The sequence below is a fragment of the Zingiber officinale genome, chromosome 8B (genome assembly GCF_018446385.1).
Source record: "Zingiber officinale cultivar Zhangliang chromosome 8B, Zo_v1.1, whole genome shotgun sequence".
Lineage (NCBI taxonomy): Eukaryota > Viridiplantae > Streptophyta > Magnoliopsida > Zingiberales > Zingiberaceae > Zingiber > Zingiber officinale.
The window spans coordinates 60,684,859-60,708,138 of NC_056001.1; positions in this window are offsets into that span (position 1 = coordinate 60,684,859).

The window sequence follows — 23,280 nt, forward strand, 5'->3', positions numbered from 1 at the left end:
CCACTACCTCGGATTGACCAGATGGTGGACTCCACTGCGGGATGCGAGCTGATCTGCATATTGGATGCCTACCAAGGTTATCATCAAGTGTTGCTCGCCCGTGAAGATCAAGAAAAGGTCAGTTTCATCACGGTCAATGGAACGTATTGCTACAACGTCATGCCGTTCGGACTCAAGAATGCCGGGGCCACTTATCAAAGACTAATGAACAAAGTGTTCCGACGACAGATCGACTGTAACATGGAGGTATACGTGGATGACATACTGATAAAATCCCTCCGAACTGATAACCTATGTGCATATATTGAGGAGACTTGTCAGACACTTAGGACCTATGGGATAAAGCTAAATCCGGGCAAGTGTCTATTCGGCACGAAGAGCGGGCACTTCTTAGGCTACATCGTCACTGAGCAGGGCATTGAGGTGAACCCAAGCAAAGTAAAATCACTGCAAGACATGCCACTGTGTCGAAATTTGAAGGAAGCTCAGCGTCTCACCGGTAGGATCACGACGCTGTCCAGATTCATCTCTAAGTCGTCCAATTGGAGCTTACCATTCTTCAAAATACTACGTTGGACGGTAAAATTTCAATGGGATGTGGAGTGCGATCGGGCGCTCAAAGAGCTCAAAGAATATCTCAACTCCCTTCCTGTCCTACCTAAGCCATATGGTAGCGAATCACTCCGGATCTACTTGTCATCTACAGAGTATGCAGTCGGTTCGGCATTAGTTAGGCAGAATGACGAAGAACAACCAATGTAATTTTAAGTCACATATTAAAAGATGCTGAGTCCCGCTACACTGGTCTTGAGAAGTTAGCTTATGCTTTAGTGCTCGCCGCGCGGAGACTTCGCCTGTACTTCCTCGCTCACTCGATAATTGTGATTATCAACAGTCCCTTGGGAAAAGTTCTACTCAATCCCGAGGCGTCTGACCGACTAATCAAATGGACGATGGAGCTTAGTGAATTTGACATTCAGTATCAACCCCATATGGCGATCAAGGCTCAGGCCCTAGCAGATTTTGTTACAGAAGTCCAGAGTAACGAACCACCGACGACATGGAAGATATATGTGGATGGCTCATCCACTTGGCAGGGCAGTGAAATTGACTTAATCCTCATCTCACCTAAGGAAGACTGGATGCCGCTGTCCGTCCGGGTGGATTACCGAGCTACAACAATGAAGCAGAATATGAGACACTGATAGCGGGCATATAAGCAGCTCGGCACGTGGGAGCAGTGTAACGACTCGCCTTCTACTGACTATACTGTAAGGTCGGGGGTTACGGTTGCTAACTATTCTGTGGCTACCTCTGATGTATAATGTAAAAAGGAAACTGAACTAATTTAGAAATTCTGCTAATTGCTACTAAAACTGGAATTTATGTTCAATATACACTTTCATTGTTGTACATATGCTAAAGAAGGGGATCTGAACTTTCCATTTGATCAAGGAGCTGAAATCAGACGTTCCCAGCTGAAATCAGGCTTCCCAATCGATCGAAGATGAGACTTGATCGATTGAAAGGGCTTCAATCAATCCACTGATCGATCCAACGTGTTACTGTGCACGGAGGCCTTTTTCTGAATCGATCGACCGATCGATCCAGCCTGGACCAATCGATCAGCTGATCGATTCAACAACTCTCTGTTCGCAAAATTTATTTCCCGATCGATCGGCTGATCGATCCATGGCCAATCGATCGGCTGATCGATCCATGGCCAATCGATCAGTTGATCGATTCATCAGCTCTCTGTACGCAGAAATTCACTCCCCAATCGATCAGCTGATCGATTGAGGACCCTCCAATCGATCGGTTGATCGATTGGAGCTCTGATTTCTGCGATTTCTGCTGCATTCCACCACTAATTCATATACAACACAATGTATCAACTTAAAAACATCATAAGGTTCCTAGGCATGCCCTTACTGTCATTATTCATGGTTTATTAACTGACATCAAGGTAACTAGTAGTCTAGGCATAGCATGGTGCATACTTTCACAATTCATGACAATTAAACATTCTAAAGGTGCGGAATGATAAGAATATAAGAAGTCTAATTCTTAAACTTGCTAGTCCTCAAGAGTCTTTATTCCAAGTTGCTTCTCACACACATCTTGACATATTGCCCTCCAGCATCCGCTAATCCATCTTCCCTTTACCTTTATCTACAGTATAAGGAAAAGGAAACTATAAGCTTGGGAGCTTAGTAAGAACCATCTACCTCACAAAACATGCATTCGATGAAATCATGCTTTTTTAAAAGATGCTATTTGAAACACATGTTGATATTTATGCTGAAAATGCTAAAACATGGCATACTGATATATGAGTCATGACAATCAAATACTGATCATAGAACTATCTTGTTGTATCAATAAGAAAAACTGAACTGATACATAAGCTAAGCTAAACTGATGCTAGGCTAATGCTGAATCTGAACTGTATTCACATAATTGATTTGTGAAGTTTGAAAACTATTTTCATAATAGATAAAAATACTAATCATGCTGCTATTGGGCCTGACAACTATACTTGCTATGCGCGCATCCCTAACTAGGCCCAAGGTAGCTAGTCCCGAATCTAGTAGGGTTTACTAGGTTATCTAAACCTAGGGACGACTATGGGAGCCCAACCCAAGGACAACTAAGAGTCCAGCACAGTGCCACTGATGAAAGTAAAATACTGATTCATAAGCTGATTTATCTTGTCTTGCTCTTACTAGGTTATCTGAACCCAGAGCTAGGTTATCTAAACCTAGGGGCAACTGAGGGAGCCCACCCATTGGACCGTAGTCCCATATAACTGAAGTAAGACTAAGCATGCTATTTAAAGTGCTTCTATGACATTTAACTGAACTATTCAAATGCCTACTGTAACATTTAACTGCACTAGTCATTTTATTGAACACTTGGTGTGCTCTATCTCTCCTCTCTATTAGGAGACCACCTCTAGGCACCCGACAACGTCTAAAACCCCTAAAACTGAATAGGGAAACATGTCTGGTCCATCTAGAGGTGCTCAATAGACCCTAAACTTGCGAGGAGGGTCAAATACACCCTACGTGCCGAAAAATCTGCATATGGCTGAACTAAAACATAAAACATACGATTAACTACTTATACTGTAGGTGAGGGGTTATTTACTTCCTGCGCTAGGTTTCTTACAATTCTGATCGCTAGATTTCCGGAGAAGAAGATCTCTTCGGTGATCTTCTTGCGTCTACGCGTTCTTCTCGTGGAGAGGAGCGTCCTTGTATCGGAGTTGTCGCCGGAAGGTGCTCCTACGATCCTAGGAATAGAACCCTAGGTCTCTTGGGGCTTGGTGTGCTGAGAGGGTGAGGAAGAGGGAGAGGGCGGCGATGGAGGGTGAGGGTGAGGAAGAGTTGCCGATCCAAAATAAAATAATAAACCCTCACTTAAATTCCCTATTTATATTAAGTGATTAATACGACTCAATTCATCATAAATATAATTTCTCTCCTCTTCTTTCAACACACCTCTGCTGGGGCCACCTGGTTACTAAAGTCATGCTATAATAGTTCGCGGGTTTAATTCCTGCTTAGGCTATTTTACATTTTTATTTAATTTTGCTACTTCTGCTACTCCAAAAATTCCATAAAAATATTCTAAAATTCCAGAAAAATAATAGAATATTTCTAAAATTTATTTGAGAATTTTTGGGCATTATAATCCCCCATACCTTATAAAAAGTTCATCCTCAAACTTAAAATAACTCTGGGTACTTCTGTCTCTACTACCTTCTGTCTCCCAAGTTGCCTCTTCTGCGGTGTGATTTTACCAAATGACTTTTACTAATGGTACCTCTTTGTTCCGCAATTTCTTAACTGCTCGGTCTATTATCTGAATAGACCGACTGTCATACCTGAGGTCTTCGCGGACTTGTACCGACTGGGGCTCAATCACCTGGGTGACATCTGGGATATGCTTCTTCAGCATAGAGACATGAAATACGTTATGGATAGCTGACATCTCCTGGGGTAGCTCTAGCTCATATGCTACCGTGCCAACTCTTCTGATGATAAGGTATGGTCCCACATATCTGAGACTTAATTTGCCCTTCTTCCCAAAACGCATTACTCCCTTCATGGGAGCCACTCGGAGGAATACTGTATCCCCCACTGAAAACTCTAAGGGTCGGCGTCGTGTATCAGCATAGCTTTTATGGTGGCTCTGAGCTGTCTCTATCCTCTGGAGGATTTGCTGTATAGCTACTGTGGTATCTACTACTAGATCTGTCTGAAGTTCTAGTTCTTTCTGTTCACCACTTTCATACCAGCAGATTGGAGATCTACACCTCCGTCCGTAAAGAGCCTTGTAGGGTGCCATGTTGATAGTGGCTTGATAGCTATTATTGTATACAAATTCTGCTAAACACAAATATTTGCACCAACTTCCTCTGAAGTCTAGGGCACACGCTCGAAGCATATCTTCGAGTACCTGATTCACTCGCTCCGTCTGACCATCTGTCTGAGGATGGAAAGATGTGCTAAACTTTAACCTGGTGTTCAATGCTGACTGTACACACTCCCAGAAGTGTGACGTGAATCTACTGTCTCTGTATGAAATGATGGTCCGTGGAACTCCATGCAGTCTGACAATCTCCTTGAGATACAACTAAGCTAGCTGCTCCATGGAGTAGGATATCCTGATAGCTAAGAAGTGGGCTGATTTAGTCAATCTGTCGACTATTACCCAGATGGCATCAAAACCATTCGTGGTTCTGGGTAGTCCCACTATGAAATCCATGGAAATATCCTCCCACTTCCATTCTGGAATCTGAATAGGCTACAGGACCCCTCCTGGTCTCTGGTGTTCTGTCTTGACCCTTTGATAGGTCAGACAGATACTGACATATCTAGCGATATCTCTTTTCATCCCAGGCCACCAAAAACGTCTCTTTAGATCTTGGTACATCTTGGTGGAACCAGGATGCATCGCATAAGGAGTCCTGTGAGCCTCGTCTAGGATCTTCCTCCGTAGTTCCTCCTGATCCGGAATGCATAGTCTGTCACCAAAATACAATACCCCACTATCAGATACTCTGAACTCTCCACTTTCTAATTCTGCTAACCCTTGCTTGATTTTCTGAATTTCAGGGTCCTGACCCTGAGCTGTCTGGATGTCACCAAACAGGGTAGATGCTAAGGTCATAGTAGAGAGCTGTCCAACTATAAGTTCGAGACCAAAATCTGTAATTTCTTTTTGTAGGGGCGGTGAATTGGCTGCTAGGGATAGTAAGGTGGCACTGGACTTCCTGCTAAGTGCGTCTGCCACTTTATTGACTTTTTCTGGGTGGTAGAGGATGTCTATGTCATAGTCTTTGACCAGCTCAAGCCATCTGCGCTGTCGCATATTCAGATCCTTCTGGGTGAAGAAGTACTTCAGACTCTGATGATCTGTATACACTCTATACTGAGCTCCATACAAGTAATGTCTCCAAATTTTGAGGGCAAAGACAACTGCTGCAAGCTCAAGGTCATGAGTAGGGTAGTTCCTCTCATAGTCCTTGAGTTGTTTGGAGGCATAGGTGATCACCTTGCCATTTTGTATCAGTATTGCTCCTAGTCCCAATTTAGAGGCATCATTGTAAATATTAAAGCTGTCTGTGTTTTCTGGCAGAGTCAGAATGGGAGCACTGGTCAATCTTCTTTTTAGCTCGATAAAGCTGTTCTCACAGCCCTCTGTCCACTGAAATTTTCTGTTCTTCCTGGTGAGAGCTGTCAGTGAGGAGACTATCCTGGAGAAATCCTCTACAAATTTTCTGTAATAGCCTGCTAGTCCCAGAAAGCTTTTAATTTCACTGGCGTTCTTAGGTCTTTTCCAGTTACTCACAACCTCTATCGTACTGGGGTCTACCATGATACCATCCTTGAAGATGATGTGACCCAGAAAGGATACCTGATCGAGTCAGAATTTACATTTCGTGAACTTAGCGTACAACTGGTTCTGCTGAAGGGTCTGCAGTACTATCTTCAGGTGCTCTGCGTGTTCTTCCTGAGTTCCAGAATAAATAAGAATGTCGTCGATGAACACGATAACAAACTTATCTAAGTATTCTCTGAATACTCTGTTCATGAGGTCCATGAAAGTAGCTGGAGCATTCGTCACGCCAAAGGGCATGACTACGAACTCATAATGTCCGTACCTGGTCCTGAAAGCTGTCTTGGGTATATCACCTTCTTTAACTCTCACCTGATGATATCCCGATCTGAGGTCTATTTTAGAGAACAATGCTGCTCCCTTTAGCTGATCAAACAGGTCATCTATCCTGGGAAGAGGATACCTGTTCTTAATCGTGACTTGGTTTAGTGCCCGGTAGTCTATACACAGGCGCATGCTCCCGTCCTTCTTCTGCACGAACAATACAGGCGCTCCCCATGGTGAGTGACTAGAGCGTATGAAACCCTTGTCGAGCAACTCCTGTAGTTGCTCCTGAAGTTCCTTCAGTTCTGCTGGAGCCATGCGGTAGGGTGCTTTGGAGATGGGATTTGTACCGGGGATGAGTTCTACCTCAAATTCAATCTCTCTGTCTGGTGCTAGGCCTGGTAACTCCTCAGGGAAGACTGCTGGATAGTCACATACAACTCGGACCTCTTCTAGCTTCTAGTTCTTGTCCTGACTGCTATTGACTACATGTGCTAGGAATTCTGTGCATCCTGAATCCAGTAGTTTCTGTGCTTTCAGAGCCGAGAGAAACTTCTTGGCCTTTCTCTTTGGTTCTCCAATGTACGCAAACTACACTCCTGCTTCAGGTTGGAATACAACTTTCTGTTTACGGCACTCTATGGAGGCACCGTACTTGATCAGGAAGTCTATTCCCAAGATCACATCATAGTCAGCCATATCTAGCACTACAAGATCACCAAAGAGTTCTCTGTCCGCTATAATAACTAGCACTGCTCGGAGCCAGTGCGTGGATGCCATAATTTCTCCTAAAGGTAGTGTTGTCAAAAGCAGACCACTGAGTACCTCTGGAGATATTGCTAACTTTTCGGTGAATATCCTGGATATATAAGAATGGGTTGCCCCAATATCGAATAAGACAGTTGCACTTTGCTGTGAAATACTAATCTGACCTGTAACAACTGTCGAGGCATTCGCAACATCCTCTCTGGTTAGTGAGTAGATTCTCGCGTTCGTCGTGGCTGAGGGGGCTTCTAGTCTGCCCTAGCTGATGTGTGGACCATCTAAAGAAGCCTGCATTGTAACACCCACGAATTTCTTAAGCTATATACGAAAATGTTCTCTTGTAGAATAAAAAGGGAGATAAGATAGAACCAAAAATATATAAAAGAAAAGGAATTGGTCAAGGTTTGAACCTTGAACCTTTTTAATCTTTAAGGATTATGGATTGACCACTAGGCCATCATAAATTATTGTTGAATAGATAATGGAAAATTGTAGATAAAGGTAAAAGTATGATTAAGAGAAGGAAGCAAGAAAACATCAAGTAGTTTTCTTCCTCCTTCTCTTGATTAAGAGAAGAACAAGAAAAAGACAAATTGTCTTCTTCTCTTTTCTTCCTTCCATTTTCGTGAGGATAAAGAAGGAGAGGGATTAGGAGAACTAAGGGGGATGAATGGAGACATTCTTCATCATTAAGAAAATAAGAAATGAGTTAATAGGGAAGGGAAAGCAAAACTTATCCTTGCTTCTTCCTCCCACTTAGCATAAGAGAGAAAAAGGGAAAGGGGTTTTATTTTTCTTCTTCCTTTCCTCACCATTGCCGAACCTAGAGCCTCCCCTCTCCCAAATTTCCGAAATCCAATCTTAGTTTTTCTTCCTAAGGAAAACTAAACCTCAAGAAGAAGTCCTTAATATCTACTTCCTACAAGCAAGAGAAGCAAAGGAAATACTAGAAGGAGGAGCTCTCTTCTTCTTCTTCACAAGGGTATCTTTATCTTAAGAAAAGACCAAGCAAGAGGAAGTAAGTATCCCCTCACCTGTGGTACAAGTGGTTATGTGAATTTTCCTTAAGTTTAGATGGTTTAAAAACCTAGGATTTCTCTTGAAACTTTCGGCCATGAAGGGTTGTAAGACCTATGAAAGCTTAAACCCAAAACCAACATGCTTATGGTTTTTCTCATGATATGATATGAATAATTCCTTGATATTTCATGCTTGTATGTTGCTTGGAACTAGGAGAATCCTCACCTTAGGGTTCGACCATGAAGAGAATAAGAACCCTAGAGAAGCTTAAACTCAAACTAACATGCTTATGATCTTTCTCATGATATGTTATGAATGTTTCCTTGATGTTTCATGCTTGTATGTTCCTTGGAACTAGGAGAATCCTCACCTTAGGGTTCGGCCATGAAGAGAATAAGAACCCTAGAGAAGCTTAAACTCAAACTAACATGCTTATGATCTTTCTCATGATATGTTATGAATGTTTCCTTGATATTTCATGCTTGTATGTTGTTTGGAACTAGGTGAACCTTACCTTAGGGTTTCGGCCATGAAAGAATTAAAAACCCTAGTAAGGCTCAAACTCAAATCTAACTTGCTTATGATCTTCCTCATGATATGATATGAAGATAACTTGATTTCATGTGGTTTAGAACTAGGTTTCCACATTTCAAACTTTCGGCCAAGATAGAATTTAAGGCTTAGACAAGCTTAAACTCAACTCTAACATGCTCATGTTTTTTCCTATGATATGATATGAAATTAACATGATATTCTCATGCTTGTATTTGGTTGAGAACCTAGCTCCACACCTTATGACATTCGACCACTTATAGTTTGTAGACCTAAGAAGTTTGAAACCTAAACTCAATATGCTCATGTTGTTGCTTATAATAAATGTTATGAAAATTGTTAGGGTTCACATGTTGATATGCTAGTTGTAATCTAGATCTAGGCCTTGCATGTTTCGGCCACATTATGAAGTTTAGACCTAGGAAGCTTAGAACCTAAATTTAATATGCTTATGATGTCCCTTATGATAAATGTTATGAAAGTGATGTAAGGTTCATATGCTTTTATGATTGCTTGCAATCTAGAAGAACCCTTGCATGTTTCGGCCACCCTTAGTAGGTTGATGTTTGAGACCCAATTATGACTCTTTATGTGCTTCACTTTGCCATGATATGAATTAGGAGATGCTAACTTATGTTCCATGCATGCTTATGTTTTCCATGATATGTTATTTCCATGATATGTTATATGCTCATTTATGTATGCTTATGAATCATGCATGAAAATGTCTCCTATGATGTGCAATATGCTCAAGTATGTATGCTTTATGAAATGAAAAGAAAAGGCCTAAGAGATGCTTCCCTATTTATTGGGACTAAGAGCACTCTTTATGACAAGCTAAGTGAAAGGCCTAAGAGTTGCTTCCCTATCAAGTGGGACTAAGAGCACTCTCTATGTTATGAAAAGTTATGAATGACATGTACATGATATGCTATGAATGACATGAATATGATATGCTATGAATGACATGTACATGATATGCTATGAATGATATGAATATGATATGCTATGAATGACATGTATATGATATGCTATGAATGACATGAACATGATATGCTATGATATGATATGTATATGACATAATATTTTACTTTGTATGGCTTGTACCAAAAGGGCGGGCTCCTTATGCGCCCCTAGGTCGATGGACTAAGAAACGGGCCTAGTAAAGAGTGGGCTCCTTACGTGCCCCTAGGTCGAGCTACGGGCCTAGTTTCCTAGTAGGTTCAAGACTAGCTACCTTGAGTCTACTTAGGATGCGCGCATTTATGTATGTATGTGGTACTAAGCCGGGCCCCCTCATGTTGAGATTATTTTTAAGTACTATATGATATTATTTTTAAGACATTTCGCACATGACATGAAGCATGTTTTGAAAAGCATCTTGCACATGACATCATTCATGATTTAAAGGACATCTCGCATATATGTTTATGATATGGAATGATATGATATGATTCTTACTCACATGCTATGATAGGATGTTCTTTATGCTATGATATGATATGTCATGATGCTTATTTTTATGATATGATAGGATATGTTATGATGCTTACTTTACGTTATGATATGATTGACATTTATGCCATGATATGATGCTTACTTTATGCTATGATATGATAAGTTTATGCCAAGATATGATACTCACTTTATGCTATGATATGATTGATAAGTTTATGCCATGATATGATGCTTAGTTTATGCTATGATATGATAAGTTTATGCCAAGATATGATGCTCACTTTATGCTATGATATGATTGTTATTTTATGCCATGATATGATTTTCATTTATGCTATGATATGAGTTTCATTTATGCTATGATATGTGATATGATTGCTCTTATATGATATGCACGGTTTTTGTGAGTAGGAAAGGATCTTACTGAGCCTTGTGTGCTCATAGCTTACTTTCCTTGTACCATAGATAAAGGTAAAGGATGGATAAACTAAAGGAGCAGCAGGAGGGGCAGGAGATGTGTGTGATGGTGGCTTTGCTAAGAAAGAAAGACCTACTTATGTTGATTTAGGATTGATATGAACTATGCTTATTTTATGTTGATGACTTGCATGATCACTTTACTTATGCTTATGTTAATATATGGATATTATGACTCTTTAAGTTGTAACTATGCTGAGCATGCTAGTATGATTAGTTGTGAGAAAAAAAAATGAACGATTACTTCCGCTGTTTAGAAGTTCATGTACGTACGTTATGTATAATAGAAGGTAACCCCGCCTCCACTAAGCAGGAGGAGGGCGGGCGTTACAGGTTGGTATCAGAGCCAAGTTAGCCTTCCCGCTACACACACATCAAGCCTCTACTCTGCTGCTCCAAGTAAGAATTTCTATGCTTACTTTATTTCTTTTTATGCATGATAAGTAATGTTTTAATCTAATATGCATGTTTATTTTTTTTATGATTCACAGTTTTAGTCTAGGAATACATGAAGGTAGGATAGAATTGACTATAACATAGGCTAGGATTTGTTAAGAATAATAATCACCTTAGGTTGGCCTGGTTAGAAACTATGATGACTTATGCTAGCCTTGTTGTCATTGATGAAGATAAACATGGCTACTAGAAGACGTGGTAACAGGACCGAGGAGACAGTGACTCCACCAGATCTGACCCAAGTGGTTACAGACCTCCAACGTCAGATCACGGAACAACAACAAGTGATCACTGCTATGATGAATCAACAAGGAAATCCGGTCACCCCACCAACAAATCAGAATACACCGCCCGTCATACCTATAGCTGCACCGGTACTACCGATAGCCCCTGCCCCAGTGGTCCGACAAGAAACCTACTTGATACAGTGGCTAAGGCTGAAGCCAGAGAATTTTTCGGGTACTTGCGAACCATGGTACGCCCAGGCCTGGTTCAAGACAGTGGAAAGTATCGTAGAGCTGCTGGATTGGCCAATATCAGAGAAGATCAAGTGTGTATCATTCTGTTTTTCCGGAGACGCACGAATGTGGTGGGAAAGAGTTAAGACCAAAAGACAAGTCAACCTAATGAATTGGGCAGATTTTGAAGCAGAGTTCTTGGAGGAGTATTTCCATATGCGAGTGACGAATCGACATTACGATGAGTTCACCGAGTTCCGGCAAGGTGACTTATCTGTCAACGAAGCAGTAAAGCGCTTCAATTGCCTCACACGCCTATGTCCAGAGTTGGTCAGCATGGAAAGAGAATGGGTCAGACTGATGCTGAAGATGCTTCGACCCGAGATAGCTTTGAATGTGGCCAGCGGAGTTAATAGACCGCAGACTACGGAGGAGCTAGTCAGCAGTGCTTTGATCACCGAACATTATCAGAAGGCAATGAACGAGGGTAAGAACTAAGTACAGACAGAAGGACAAAAGTCTCAAGGTACAAGAGCAGGCTGGAAAGGAAGCTCCGCTGGAAAGAGGAAGCAATGGAACATCACTAAAGGTGGACCAGCGAATAAGCAGCCTAGGTACCCTCCGTGTACCACTTGTGGAAAGCAGCATTTCGGAGTATGCCACCAGGGTACTAGAAAGTGCTACAATTGTGGACAGGAAGGACATATGATCAGAGACTGCCCTACCCGGTTCCAGGTACCATCTCAGCAGTATGACCAGAATAGGAGTACCCCCACACAACTACATCAGATGCAAGCGGCTCTGGAAGGGACTCCGATTAGCCAAGGGAGATTAGAAGCCCCACCAGTGACGACGAATGCCAGGGTTTTCTCTCTCACCAAGGAGGACGTGGCGAGTGCTTCTACAGTTGTCATAGGTCAGCTACCTATTTTCAGTCAGTATGCTACTGTGCTATTTGATATTGGGGCAACCCACTCGTTTATCTCCACACCCTTCACGAAAAAGTTAGAAGTGCCACCACAAGTCTTAAATGACAAATTCTTGACAACCTTGCCTTCGGGAGAAGTGATGCCATCCGATCAGATGCTAGGAGCCGTGCCTATCCGAATCACAGACAGAGAACTCTACTGCGATCTGATAATACTCGACATGCAGGATTTTGATATTATACTAGACATGGATTTCCTGAGCAAGTACGGCGCTTCAATCGAGTACCGTAAAAGAAAAGTAGTCTTCCGACCGGAAGCCGAACTGAAGTTCGAATTTATTGGGGAACCAAGGAAAGGAATTGAGGGATTCTTATCAGCCATAAAGGCGCAAAAGATGTTAGATAAAGGATGTACTGGCTTTCTAGCACACATGGTCGACGCAAGCCAAACCGATGATCAGAAGCTAGAAGATGTCCGGGTAGTATGCAAATATTCAGGGGTATTTCCCGATGAATTACCAGGATTAGCCCCTGATTGAGAAATAGAATTCGAGATTGAATTGATTCCTGGCACTAAACCGATCTCTAAAGCACCCTACCGAATGGCGCCGGCTGAGTTGAAGGAACTTCAGGGACAGCTATCAGAGTTACTTGACAAGGGACTTATTCGTCCTAGTCACTCTCCATGGGGAGCTCCGGTACTGTTCGTGAAGAAGAAGGATGGATCCATGCGAATGTGTATAGACTACCGAGCGCTAAATAAGGTGACAATCAAGAACCGGTACCCTCTTCCACGGATCGACGACCTGTTCGACCAACTGAAGGGTGCAACCGTCTTCTCAAAGATTGACCTAAGGTCCGGCTATCATCAGGTGAAAGTGAAACAGGATGATATTCCGAAGACGACATTTCGAACGAGATACGGACACTATGAGTTTATAGTTATGCCCTTTGGAGTAACCAATGCTCCTGCTACATTTATGGATTTGATGAATCGGGTATTTACGGCATATCTCGGCAAATTTGTTATCGTCTTCATTGACGATATTCTCATCTATTCCAGAACCCAAGAAGAGCATGCTGAACACCTGAACACAGTGTTGCAGATCCTTCAGGAGAAACAACTATATGCAAAGTTTTCCAAATGTGAGTTCTGGCTTGATCAAATATCATTCTTGGGTCATGTTATCTCCAAGGACGGAGTAATGGTGGATCCAAGCAAGATCGAAGCTGTAAGCAACTGGAACAGACCGAAGATTGCCAGCGAAGTCAGAAGTTTTCTCGGGCTTGCAGGCTATTACAGGAAATTTGTAGAGGATTTTTCCAAAATTGCAGCCCCTATGACAGTTCTCACCAAAAAGAACAAAAGGTATGAATGGACAGATGACTGCGAGAAGAGTTTCACAGATTAAAAAGGAGACTGACTAGTGCTCCGATTCTTACTCTTCCGGAATGTGACAAGGGCTTCGATATGTACAGCGATGCCTCCATATTAGGACTGGGAACTGTACTCATGCAAGACGGCAAGGTCATTGCCTACACCTCTAGACAACTTAAAGAGCATGAAAAGAATTACCCCACCCATGACCTAGAACTAGCAGCCGTGGTCTTTGCGCTCAAAACATGGAGACATTATTTATATAGAGCTCAGTGTAAGATTTACACCGACCACCAGAGTCTGAAATACTTCTTCACACAGAAAGACCTGAATATGAGACAATGTAGATGGCTCGAACTAGTCAAAGACTATGACTGCGAGATCTTTTATCATTCAGGAAAGGCGAATAAAGTGGCCGATGCACTCAGCAGGAAGTCTTGTGCCACCTGATGTCGCTATTCTAAAGTTCGAGAATGAACTTTCTATGAGGTATGGGGTACTGTAACACCCACGAATTTCTTAAGCTATATACGAAAATGTTCTCTTGTAGAATAAAAAGGGAGATAAGATAGAACCAAAAATATATAAAAGAAAAGGAATTGGTCAAGGATTGAACCTTGAACCTTTTTAATCTTTAAGGATTATGGATTGACCACTAGGCCATCATAAATTATTGTTGAATAGAGAATGGAAAATTGTAGATAAAGGTAAAAGTATGATTAAGAGAAGGAAGCAAGAAAACATCAAGTAGCTTTCTTCCTCATTCTCTTGATTAAGAGAAGAACAAGAAAAAGACAAATTGTCTTCTTCTCTTTTCTTCCTTCCATTTTCGTGAGGATAAAGAAGGAGAGGGATTAGGAGAACTAAGGGGGATGAATGGAGACATTCTTCATCATTAAGAAAATAAGAAATGAGTTAATAGGGAAGGGAAAGCAAAACTTATCCTTGCTTCTTCCTCCCACTTAGCATAAGAGAGAAAAAGGGAAAGGAGTTTTATTTTTCTTCTTCCTTTCCTCACCATTGCCGAACCTAGAGCCTCCCCTCTCCCAAATTTCCAAAATCCAATCTTGGTTTTCTTCCTAAGGAAAACTAAACCTCAAGAAGAAGTCCTTAATATCTACTTCCTACAAGCAAGAGAAGCAAAGGAAATACTAGAAGGAGGAGCTCTCTTCTTCTTCTTCACAAGGGTATCTTTATCTTAAGAAAAGACCAAGCAAGAGGAAGTAAGTATCCCCTCACCTGTGGTACAAGTGGTTATGTGAATTTTCCTTAAGTTTAGATGGTTTAAAAACCTAGGATTTCCCTTGAAACTTTCGGCCATGAAGGGTTGTAAGACCTATGAAAGCTTAAACCCAAAACCAACATGCTTATGGTTTTTCTCATGATATGATATGAATAATTCCTTGATATTTCATGCTTGTATGTTGCTTGGAACTAGGATAATCCTCACCTTAGGGTTCGGCCATGAAGAGAATAAGAACCCTAGAGAAGCTTAAACTCAAACTAACATGTTTATGATCTTTCTCATGATATGTTATGAATGTTTCCTTGATGTTTCATGCTTGTATGTTCCTTGGAACTAGGAGAATCCTCACCTTAGGGTTAGACCATGAAGAGAATAAGAACCCTAGAGAACCTTAAACTCAAACTAACATGCTTATGATCTTTCTCATGATATGTTATGAATGTTTCCTTGATGTTTCATGCTTGTATGTTGTTTGGAACTAGGTGAACCTTACCTTAGGGTTTCGGCCATGAAAGAATTAAAAACCCTAGTAAGGCTCAAACTCAAATCTAACTTGCTTATGATATTCCTCATGATATGATATGAAGATAACTTGATTTCATGTGGTTTAGAACTAGGTTTCCACATTTCAAACTTTCGGCCAAGATAGAATTTAAGGCTTAGACAAGCTTAAACTCAACTCTAACATGCTCATGTTTTTCCCTATGATATGATATGAAATTAACATGATATTCTCATGCTTGTATTTGGTTGAGAACCTAGCTCCACACCTTATGACATTCGTCCACTTATAGTTTGTATACCTAAGTAGTTTGAAACCTAAACTCAATATGCTCATGTTGTTGCTTATAATAAATGTTATGAAAATTGTTAGGGTTCACATGTTGATATGCTAGTTGTAATCTAGATCTAGGCCTTGCATGTTTCGGCCACATTATGAAGTTTAGACCTAGGAAGCTTAGAACCTAAATTTAATATGCTTATGATGTTCCTTATGATAAATGTTATGAAAGTGATGTAAGGTTCATATGCTTTTATGATTGCTTGCAATCTAGAAGAACCCTTGCATGTTTCGGCCACCCTTAGTAGGTTGATGTTTGAGACCCAATTATGACTCTTTATGTGCTTCACTTTGCCATGATATGAATTAGGAGATACTAACTTATGTTCCATGCATGCTTATGTTTTCCATGATATGTTATTTCCATGATATGTTATATGCTCATTTATGTATGCTTATGAATCATGCATGAAAATATCTCCTATGATGTGCAATATTCTCAAGTATGTATGCTTTATGAAATGAAAAGAAAAGGCCTAAGAGATGTTTCCCTATTTGTTGGGACTAAGAGCACTCTTTATGACAAGCTAAGTGAAAGGCCTAAGAGTTGCTTCCCTATCAAGTGGGACTAAGAGCACTCTCTATGTTATGAAAAGTTATGAATGACATGTACATGATATGCTATGAATGATATGAATATGATATGCTATGAATGACATGTATATGATATGCTATGAATGACATGAACATGATATGCTATGATATGATATGTATATGACATAATATTTTACTTTGTATGGCTTGTACCAAAAGGGTGGGCTCCTTATGCGCCCCTAGGTCGATGGACTAAGAAACGTGCCTAGTAAAGGGTGGGATCCTTACGTGCCCCTAGGTCGAGCTACGTGCCTAGTTTTCTAGTAGGTTCAAGACTAGCTACCTTGAGTCTACTTAGGATGCGCGCATTTATGTATGTATGTGGTACTAAGCCGGGCCCCCTTATGTTGAGATTATTTTTAAGTACTATATGATATTATTTTTAAGACATTTCGCACATGACATGAAGCATGTTTTGAAAAGCATCTTGCACATGACATCATCCATGATTTAAAGGACATCTCGCATATATGTTTATGATATGTAATGATATGATATGATTCTTACTCACATGCTATGATAGGATGTTCTTTATGCTATGATATGATATGTCATGATGCTTATTTTTATGATATGACAGGATATGTCATGTTTTATGATATGACAGGATATGTTCTTTATGCAGCTCGGCACGTGGGAGCAGTGTAACGACCCGCCTTCTGCTGACTATACTGTAACGCTGGGGGTTACGGTTGCTAACTATTCTGTGGCTACCTCTGATGTATAATGTAAAATGGAAATTGAACTAATTTAGAAATTCTGCTAATTGCTACTAAAAATGGAATTTATGTTCAATATACACTTTCATTGTTGTACATATGCTAAAGAAGGGGATCTGAACTTTCCATTTGATCAAGGAGCTGAAATCAGATGTTCCCAGCTGAAATCAGGCTTCCCAATCGATTGAAGCTGAGACTCGATTGATTGAAAGGGCTTCAATCGATCCACTGATCGATCCAACATGTTACTGTGCACGGAGGCCTTTTTTGAATCGATCGACCGATCGATCTAGCCTGGACCAATTGATCAACTGATCGATTCAACAGCTCTCTGTTCGCGGAATTTATTTCCCGATCGATCGGCTGATTGATCCATGGCTAATCGATCAGCTGATCAACTAATCAGCTCTCTGTATGCGAAAAATCACTCCCCAATCGATCAGCTGATCGATTGAGGACCCTCCAATAGATCGGTTGATCAATTGGAGCTCTGATTTCTGTAATTTCTGCTTCATTCCACCACTAATCTATATACAACACAATGTATCAACTTAAAAACATCATAAGGTTCCTAGGTGTTGGATCGAGACGCGCTAGAGGGGGGGGGGGGTGAATAGCGCTCGTGGCTATTTTTTTTCAAATCGGAAAACTATCGGAGTTTAAAAACACGCAGCGGAATAAAGAACAAACACACACAGAGAGACACGAGAGATTTTACTTCGTTCGGAGCCTAAGGCGACTCCTACTCGAAGGCCCGCGATCCTTGATCGCTTTCCGTGGGCAACAACTATAAGCTCGTAAAATGTACAATAAGATATTACAATTGAAAGAACTAAAACAAATTACCGACAACAATAAAGTAGCAGAATCTGAAGCTTCGGGTTGTCGGGGACTTGTAACAGCACTTCTGGGCGTTTCTAGAGCAGCTTGTAGCGTAAGGATTGCTTGGAGTTCGTTGAAGAGAGCTGCTGGTCGAAACTCCTTATAAAGGGTGTTCAAGGCGCCTTCTACTGTTCACCAAGGCGCCTTGAATGGCCGAGTCAGCCGCGGAGATAAGGGGCGAACTGGTTGAACCTTATCACAGATTCAAGGCGCCTTCCACTGTTCACAGGGCGCCTTCATCTGTTCAAGGCGCCTTACACTGTTCACCAAGGCGCCTTGAACAGCTTCTCGCAGCCAGCTCCTTGCCTTGCACCCGAGGTGTAATACCCCGGTTCTGAGATTCTAGTTAAGTACGACTTAAAAGGTTAGATGGTACTATCCATACCACTAAGGTGCACCTTCCTTTTCGGAAGCCCAAACTCAAAGAACTCCAAAGTTAAGCGTGCTTGGCTTGGAGAAATCTGAGGATGGGTGACCTCCTGGGATGTTTTCCAGGGTGCGTGCGAGTGAGGACAAAGCACGCTGAAAGGACCTCCGGTGGTTTGTGGAGCTAGTCGTCAACCTGATGGACAATTCAGGTAGCGTTCCCGGTTCGGTTCGGGTGGGGCCCACCCGAGCCGGGGCGTTACAGATGGTATCAGAGCGACCTTGCGACCGTGAGTGCGCCTGTGGCAGGAGCACCCAGGGCACCACCTAGCGAGGGAGATTCTGGGATTTGTCTATGGTGTGATTTGTGGTTACACAACGAGGACGTTGTGTCTTTAAGTAGGGGTGATTGTAATACCCCGGTTCTGAGATTCTAGTTAAGTACGACTTAAAAGGTTAGATGGTACTATCTATACCACCAAGGTGCATCTTCCTTTTCGGAAGCCCAAACTCAAAGAACTCCAAAGTTAAGCGTGCTTGGCTTGGAGAAATCTGAGGATGGGTGACCTCCTGGGAAGTTTTCCAGGGTGTGTGCGAGTGAGGACAAAGCACGCTGAAAGGACCTCCGGTGGTTTGTGGAGCTAGTCGTCAACCTGATGGACAATTCAGGTAGCGTTCCCGGTTCGGTTCGGGTGGGGCCCACCCGAGCCGGGGCGTTACACGAGGCGCCTCCAAGCTCCATGAAGGCGCCTCGGACACTGTTCATCCGAGGCTTTAGGTTGCTCCTTTGCCCCTGCAAGATACGTTAGTCCCAAACACTACCCTGCAACACAAAGTTAGCACCTAATGCAATAAATGTGATAAGTGAAGTATAGACAGTCTCCGGACTGTCCGAGTCTGACTTCGGGTTTCCTACCGGAAACCCTAGGTCGACCCGACGCCTATTGTTCCCTCTACGGGGAACGCGTCCTCACCTACTCCACTCAGGAGATTTACCTGTTGCCAGTGCGATCTTCCAGATCGACTGGACTTTTGCTCAGCACTCGACGCTTTCGGACTTTCTGCTGGACATCCGCTTCTCGGCTAGTCCAGACTTTCACCTGGTTCGCGACACCAGGACTTTCCACCTAGGGTTACCACCCCCTAGGACCTAAGGTTACCCCCCCTTAGGATTTTCCCTTGCCTAACCGCAGTTAGGACTTTCCTGAAACCTTATTTAACCACGTTAGATAACAAGGAATCTTAACTTTGAATCCCTTTGCCATTATCAAAACTGAGGTTCGATCGTCGGATGCTTACTGCACCAACACTAGGCATGCCCTTACTGTCATTATTCATGGTTTATTAATTGACATCAAGGTAACTAGTAGTCTAGGCATAGCATGGTGCATACTTTCACAATTCATGACAATTAAATATTCTAAAGGTGCGGAATGATAAGAATATAAGAAGTCTAATTCTTAAACTTGCTAGTCCTCAAGAGTCTTTATTCCAAGTTCCTTCTCACACACATCTTGACACATTGCCCTCCAGCCTCCGCTAATCCATCTTCCATTTACCTTTATCTACAGTACAAGGAAAAGGAAACTATAAGCTTGGGAGCTTAGTAAGAACCATCTACCTCACAAAACATTCATTTGATGAAATCATGCTTTTTTAAAAGATGCTATTTGAAACACATGCTGATATTTATGCTGAAAATGCTAAAACATGGCATACTGATATATGAGTCATGACAATCAAATACTGATCATAGAACTATCTTGTTGTATCAATAAGAAAAACTGAACTGATACATAAGCTAAGCTAAACTGATGCTAGGCTAATGCTGAATCTGAACTGTATTCACATAATTGATTTGTGAAGTTTGAAAACTATTTTCATAATAGATAAAAATACTAATCATGTTGTTGTTGGGCCTGACAACTATACTTGCTATGCGCGCATCCCTAACTAGGCCTGAGGTAGCTAGTCCTGAATCTAGTAGGGTTTACTAGGTTATCTAAACCTAGGGACGACTATGGGAGCCCAGCCCAAGGACAACTAAGAGTCCAGCACAGTGCCACTGATGAAAGTAAAATACTGATTCATAAGCTGATTTATCTTGTCTTGCTCTTACTAGGTTATCTGAACCCAGAGCTAGGTTATCTAAACCTAGGGGAAACTGAGGGAGCCCACCCATTGGACCGTAGTCCCATATAACTGAAGCAAGACTAAGCATGCTATTTAAAGTGCTTCTATGGCATTTAACTGAGCTATTCAAATCCCTACTGTAACATTTAACTGCACTAGTCATTTTATTGAACACTTGGTGTGCTCTATCTCTCCTCTCTATTAGGAGACCACCTTTAGGCACTCGACATCGTCTAAAACCCCCAAAACTGAATAGGGAAACATGTCTGGTCCATCTAGAGGTGCTCAATAGACCCTAAACTTGCGAGGAGGGTCAAATACACCCTACGTGCTGAAAAATCTGCATATGGCTGAACTAAAACATAAAACATACGATTAACTACTTATACTGCAGGTGAGGGGTTATTTACTTCCTGCGCTAGGTTTCTTACAATTCTGATCGCTAGATTTCCGGAGAAGAAGATCTCTTCGGTGATCTTCTTGCGTCTACGCGTTCTTCTCGTGGAGAGGAGCGTCCTCGTATCAGAGTTGTCGCCGGAAGGTGCTCCTACGACCCTAGGAATGGAACCCTAGGTCTCTTGGGGCTTGGTGTGCTGAGAGGGTGAGGAAGAGGGAGAGGGCGGCGATGGAGGGTGAGGGTTAGGAAGAGTTGCCGATCCAAAATAAAATAATAAACCCTCACTTAAATTCCCTATTTATATTAAGTGATTAATACGACCCAACTCATTCATAAATATAATTTCTCTCCTCTTCTTTCAACACACCCCTACTGGGGCCACCTGGTTACTAAAGTCATGCTATAAGTCGTAAGGTCTAATAGGTCGCGAGTTCAATTCCCGCTTAGGCTATTTTACGTTTTTATTTAATTTTGCTACTTCTGCTACTCCAAAAATTCCATAAAAATATTCTAAATTCTAGAAAAATAATAGAATATTTCTAAAATTTATTTGAGAATTTTTGGGCGTTATAAGCAGATAAGGTTCTCATCCACTCGAACTCCCAGCTCGTCACTCAGCAACTAGCTGGGACCTTTGAGATAAGTAGCTCGCGGTTAAGGCTCAGAAGCTTCTGAAAAGCTGAAGGCCAACTTCCAAGAAGTGATTATCCAGAAGATCCCCCGATTGGAGAACCAAGTGGCAGATAAGCTAGCAAAGCTCGCCAGCTCGTTAATGTTGGTGCAATCGACCTAGGTTTTGATGTGTGTGTCAAAGAGTTTAAGTTAGGCTTTCATATGTATTTGATATGTGTTTGAGTCTTGCAGGACTTTGTGGAACACATGAGAACTTGGTGCGGCCAAGTGTGGGAAGCTCATCCAAGGGCTCGGATCGTTGAGTCGGTGAAGGATGGTGTGGAAGACATCCGAGGGACCGCGCGGACGAGGAGCAATGGAGTGGGGCCGAAGGAAGTGGACTTCAAGGCAGCGTGAAGGATGGCACGGAGAGGAGCCGCGGGCTCGGGTGCATCTGAGGGACGAAGGCCGAGGAAGAGGACTTCAAAGGCAACTCCGGAAAGGATGAGAGGAGGAATGCACAGAAGCATTCTGTGCTTGTCGACTAAGGGGACCAGTCGACTGGTCCTAAGACCAGTCGACTGGTACATGACCGTTGGCAGAAAACGGGCTCTAAAGAGAGCCGTTGGTGTTGCCTAACGGCTAGCACCAGTCGACTGGTGCATGGACCAGTCGACTGGTGTCAGGGTTTGAGTTGATTGATGATCAACTCTTTCCTCTTATTTAAGGGGAGCTTTGGGGCATTGAGCAGGTTACTGATACCCGATTGTAAACCTTCTGAATCTTGCCCAAAGCTCCCAAGACAATTCTCTTCCTCCTAATTCTAACTCCATCTTGTAAAGAGGAAGAGTGCTCTTGTGAGAGGTTTGCTCCACCGAGAAGGAGAAGCTTTAGCCGGAGATTGCCGGGGACTGATCCACCAAAGGATCAAGGGCTCGTCCACCTCAAGGACACGTCGTGGAGTAGGAGCAAGCAATCTCCGAACCACATTACATCGAGCGTGTTAGCATTTGTATTCTCGTTTGTGTTTCTTTGTTTTAGTTTCTATATTTCCGCTTGCGCAAACTAACGTATTGTAGAGAAGAAATTGATTTGGGGGTGGCCTAGCTATCCAACCCCCCTTCAAGCCGGCCACCGATCCTCCAACAATTGGTATCAGAGCAAGGAAGCTCTTCAACGGACTAATCGCCAAGAAGAACGAAATCATCAAATGGCCAGCTCAAACATTCATCCACCCAAATTCGAAGGAGACTTCTCTTGGTGGAAGAAGAAAATGGAGGTATTCTTCGAAACCGATTTTGATATTATGCTAATCATGGAAAATGGTTTCGAAGTACCTAGGGATCAAGACAACAAGATACTTGAGAAAACAAGGTGGAGCAAGAAACAAAGGGAAGAACATCTAGCAAATTCGAGAGCCATCCATCATCTACTACATGTTCTTCCCCAACAAGAAGTAACAAGAGTTGGAACCTACTCAAGTGCCAAGGAGTTGTGGGAGAAGCTAGTGGAGCTTCATGAAGGCACATCGGAGGCTAAATTGGCAAGAAGAGATCTCCTCCGAACTCAACTCAACAATGTAAAGCTTGAGAAGGGAGATAAGGTATCTACACTTCATGCTAAATTTAAAGAAATCTTAAGTGGACTAACAAGTGTAGGTGAGAAACTCTCCAACCGGGACATCATAATGAAAGCTATCAATGCTTTCCCAAGATCCTCGACATGGAGCTCCATTGTAGATTCATTCTACATTTCAAAGGATCTAGAGAAGAGCTCTCTAGATGAATTCTTCTCAACCATGGAGCTTCACGAAACAAGGGTTGAAGG